Source organism: Leptonychotes weddellii, chromosome 11 (assembly GCF_054177405.1).
Source record: "Leptonychotes weddellii isolate Sample4059 chromosome 11, ASM5417740v2, whole genome shotgun sequence".
NCBI lineage: Eukaryota > Metazoa > Chordata > Mammalia > Carnivora > Phocidae > Leptonychotes > Leptonychotes weddellii.
In genome coordinates this window covers 54833166-54838545 of record NC_138379.1, presented here as the reverse complement: position 1 = coordinate 54838545, position 5380 = coordinate 54833166, and the positions used below count along the sequence as shown (strand labels likewise).

The following is a 5380-nucleotide window of genomic DNA, read 5'->3' as shown; positions in this document are numbered from 1 at the left end:
TTTTTTTTAAAGATTTTATTTATTTATTTGACAGAGACAGAGACAGCGAGAGCAGGAACACAAGCAGGGGGAGTGGGAGAGGGAGAAGCAGGCTTCCTGCTGAGCCGGGAGCCCGATGTGGGACTCGATCCCAGGACCCTGGGATCATGACCTGAGCCGAAGGCAGTCGCTTAACCAACTGAGCCACCCAGGCGCCCCAAATAAATAAATAAAATCTTAAAAAAAAGAAAAAAATGTATTTGATTTTTATTTATTAGTTATGTTATCTTGGGCAAGTTATCTGACCTTTCTGAGTATCAGCAACCTTTTTTAAAACTAGTGTAATGAAAGTGCCCCCAAGGGTAATTGGGAAGATGATGTGATCTGTATAAAGCACCAGCATGGTGCCAGGCATGTAGTTGGTGCTCTGTGTTATTTGCCTTCCCTTCTCCCCCGCACCCCCAAATTGCCAGCCAAATTGTGTCTAACATGTGTAATGTTCTAATGGACATTTCTGAATATGACTTTTATTCTTGAACAGTTTTGAAGTCCAAATAATTATTTTTGCTACAATATATTTTATTTAAAGATGTTCTCTATGTTCCTTTTTGCCTACACATTCTTATGGATCTCTTTCTTCTCTACAAGGTGAAGGAGAGAAGTATTTCTTGAAATTTCTTGGACTACATTTTAGAAAGGACTACTATATGTGACTAGAGGTGTGTTTCTTTTTTGAGGTCATGTTTTGTTGCTTTTACAGCACTATTATTTATTTTAGTTATTTCAATAAACCGAATTGCAAAAATAATTAAAAGATCCACTTCTGCCTCTAATTTGTGACCTTGGCAAAGTCACTTGACCTCTTTGAGCCCAGTTTCTTTAGTTGAACGACACAGATCAAATGGTTTATAAAGCCCTTGTCCCCTTTCCTGTTGTGATTTATAAAATCTCTTTATTCAGGAACACAGAGCTGAAAGTGGCATGTGGGTCTTAGTTCTCAACGGCAGAGGGCACACTGCCCCTAGTGTGCTGGACCCTTAGGTATTGGAAACCTCTGTAGTTCTGTAGCCTGAAGTTGATATCCTTGATGATAGGAAGGAGCCAAGGAAATTCTGTAAACTAATGTTTTGTAAAAGAGATTTTATGGCCTGTTTTCTAACTATTTACTATTTAGGTGAAACACTAAAAAAAAAAAAAAAAAAAGGAGATTTCGACATTCCAAGGGTACTTCTTACAATTATATGAAGAACTTTTCTTTTTCTTTTGTGAAGAGCTTTATCATCTCCCTCCACCTTATTTACCCCATCCAAATACTCCATGCTTAGGATTGGTTTACAAATGGGATGGAGAGGAGAACTAACATTTATTGAGTACTTACTATATATTAGAAATTATACCTGGTACTGTAAGTACATTTTCTCTAATCCTCACAGCAATCCTTTAAATTGTGTGTTATCCTTATTTTATATAGGAAGATACTGGGCTCAGAGAGGTGAAGTGACTTGTGTGAGGCTTCACAGTAGAGATTCAAGTTCAGGTCTGTTAATTCGCAAACCTGCTTTCTTTCTTTTTTTTTTTTTTTCAAAGATTTTTTAAAATCTTTATTTGACAGAGACACAGCGAGAGAGGGAACACAAGCAGGGGGAGTGGGTGAGGGAGAAGCAGGCTTCCCATGGAGCAGGGAGCCCGATGTGGGGCTCGATGACCTGAGCCAAAGGCAGATGCTTAACCGACTGAGCCACCCGGGCGCCCCAAACCTGCTTTTTTTCTTCCATACCAGAGTTCTTCCTTTTTTCTCCCAATTTAAACAATTAGGGATGAATTACTAGGAGCAGGCATGGCCAGACAGTGGTCACACATAGAAGTTTGACTTTCTCTGGTTCTAAAGTTTTGGTGACCCTTATAATTCTAGATGGAAGTTTTTCCTCTGACAAGAATTTTTTACCATTTATGCTTAACATGCTATATACAAACACATACCCATGTTTTCAAATTTGAAAACTTTAGATTGGATTATTGAAATATGTTTTTTGTGGGCTACTTTTTAAGGGTACAGCAATATCTCATTTTATAAGAAGCCTGGGTTCTAAAGTCAGTAGGTAAGGTAAAAATCACTACAGTGGAATAATCTTTGAGAATCCCATGGTAAGGCATCTTGTTAGAGAGCCATGTACTTCCTTTCTTTAAGTCCAGCACAGCCAGTCTTTCCTTCTTTGGTGAAACAGATCATGGTTTTTCCTGTTGAGCTTCAAATAATGAGGTTGGCTTGTATTTGGGGGTCATGTTGGGTGGCAATGCACATCTTTAAACGTCAGACTCTCATTCAGCATGGTGAGATGCTTATAGTATTAGAGGTATTCTGAAACCTAGATCAAAGGAAAGAATAGCAGAGTCATCTCCTATTTGAGGGCTTAGGCTAACTCAAAACTTCAGCTGTACATCAGAATCACAGACTACTGCATTGTACTCCACAGTTTCTGACTCAGTAGGTTTGGGATTCAGCCAGAGTATTTGCATTTTTAAGAGACTCGCAGGTGATGCTGATTCTGACTTCTGGGGACTTTGCATGTAGGACAGCTGTACTAACTGAATGGAGGCAAGTGGAATCCCTTGTCTTTCTTCCCTCCACTGTCTCTCTTGCTCTCTATTATTTTTAGGTGAATGGGTATAGTTGAATTCATTTAAATTAAATGTAGGTGTTGTGGCTCAGCCAACACTTTATCCCATTGCTTAGCTTACTTCTTGGCCCAGAATAGGAACTTGGCGATTCAATAGACACTTGTTGAATGAGTGATTGATTATATATGTTGAATTAATATATAAAATGGGAGGGATTTTTAGCACATGGACATCATTATCATATGCATGTTCTATACAAACCATTTATTATCCTGAGGTGTAGGCAGTGTTTAGATTAGAATAGCTTATATTTTAGGACTATATATAATGATGATCATGGACATCAGAAAGTATGTAATTAGTGCAGTTTTGAGAAACTTGCATTTTGGGACCTCTGGAATAATGTGAAGTAGATATGTGTGTATAGATGGAGCTGGGTGTGAGGAGTCCCATCTGTTTTAGAAGGGCTAGGGAAGTCTTGCAGAGCCTGGTTTAGGTCTGACCCAGACAGTCTGGAGCAGCACTGGGGCATCCGGTGCCAGATGCAGCACTTTCACTTCTGTCTCCAAAGTACTGGGGAAATTCAGCCCCATGATCCTAAAGGCTCAGTGGGGCTCTGTACTATGGATAACACTGTAAATTCAGGTAGTTGCACATGAATCTTACCATGTTGTAGGATTTGATAATTATATTTTAAATGGTGAGTTTATTAAGGAAAGGGTAAAAAAAATCTCAAAAATTTAAAGTTCGTTTTAAGCTTAAAATTATTGTATCATTTTTCTCATTTTGGACATGTTTTATATTAAGTCTTGCAAAGTCTCAGTATTCTGTGTTTTGTCTCTTTCAGTATAGATTAAATTTTCTTCCTTTAAATTCATCTTACTTTTTTTTGCTGAAATATTTTCAAGTAAATTGCAGACAACCTGACATTCTATCTCTAAATCCTTCAATGTACAGCTGTAAAAAATAAAAACATTTACTTATGTAGCCACAGTATGATCACTCCTAACAAAATTAACAAGTCATTAGTACTAATACCTAATCCATATTCAGATTAACATAATTGCCCCTAAATTATCATTTGTATCATTTGTTTGAACCAGAATACAACCTGGAATCATGCATTGCATCTGGTTATTTTGTTCCTTAAAGTTTATTTATTTATCATTACATTGACTTACCATTGTCTTATCACACATTTGGATTTGTCTGATTGCTTATTCAGAGTGTCTTTAGCTTGGTCATCTACCCTGTGTATTTCCTGGAAACAGGAAATTAGATCTAAAAGAAATTAGATCTGAAGGCTGGAAAAAGATACAAGTTGAACATTTTTTGGCGTGATTTTGTCATAGGTGAAATTTGCTTTTGTTGAACCACCTGAGGAGATGCATAATACATGCCTGCCCCACTGTTAGTGATGCTAATTTTGATCACTAGATTGAGGTGATGACAGCCTGATCCTTCCATTGTAAAATTACGTTTTGCCCATGTGACAAGAAGGTACTCTCCATGGTGTTCCTTTGGTACTAATATGAATCTTCATTTCCCTGTCATTCATTCTCCTAATGCTTTTAACACCATGTGGTAATTCTTACCCAAATCACTAACTTCATAAGGGTTTGCAAAACTATCATTTGTCTAATTTTGTCATTCCTTCTGCTTTAGCTGACATTTAATTGAACAGAGCTCTTTTTCATTAACTGGGACTGTTTGTTACCTTGAAACACAATTCTCCTGAAAGGCAGGTTAAATGTTGAGTTCTTTACTTTTGTATTCCCAATTTTTAAGTTAGGAGTTGGTTTAATAGACACCTTAAATGGTAGCAAATGACTATATACTTTGCTTTTTCCTTTTTGATATCCTTCTGAACTAGTAGATTTTTGTGAATTGAATGTTTCAATCGGCTAATGAAACTACAGATCGTAAGGGATATCTGTATTTTTTAAAAGATTTTATTTATTTATGTGAGACAGAGAGAGTGTGCACAAGCAGGGGGAGGGGCAGAGGGAAAGGGATAAGCAGACTTCCCACTGAGCAGGGAGCCTAATGCTGGGTGATCCCAGGTCCCCGGGATCATGACCTGAGCCAAAGGCAGATGCTCAACCAACTGAGCCACCCAGGTGCCCCAGGGATATATGTATTTTAAAAGTTAATGGATTCATATCTCTGTTTCCAATTTAGTTTTAACTACTGTGTTTTTAAATAGCTCCTTCATTTTTTTTTTTTTAAAGATTTTATTTATTTGACAGAGAGACAGCAAGAGAGGGAACACAAGCAGGGGGAGTGGGAGAGGGAGAAGCAGGCTCCCTGCTGAGCAGGGAGCCGGATGCGGAACTCGATCCCAGAACCCTGAGATCATGACCTGAGCTGAAGGCAGATGCTTAACAACTGAGCCACTCAGGCACCCCTAAATAGCTGCTTCATTTTATAATTGTTATCTCTTCTCTTACACTGAAAATCTTGAGTACTGATAACATTGTTTTTTTTTTAAGATTTTATTTATTTATTTGAGAGAGAGAGCACAAGCGGGCGGCGGGGAGGGGTAGAAGGAGAGGGAGAAGCAGACTCCCCACTGAGCAGGAGCCGACATGGGGCTCAATCCTAGGACTGATCATGACCTGAGCCCTGAGCTGAAGGCAGATGCTTACTTGACTGAGCCACCCAGGCGCCCCTGTTTTTTGGTTTTTGTTTTTTTGTTTTTTTTTTTATTTTATTATGTTATGTTAGTCACCATACATTACATCATTAGTTTTTGATGTAGTGTTCCATGATTCATTGTTTG

General features: G+C 38.2%; 1 protein-coding gene across 3 annotated transcripts in view; it reads left to right on the top strand.

Annotated features, from left to right (window-relative positions):
* Positions 1-5380, top strand: part of PRCP (prolylcarboxypeptidase) — a 72758-nt gene that overhangs the window by 33925 nt on the left and 33453 nt on the right. The gene's annotated exons all lie outside the window — the stretch shown is intronic.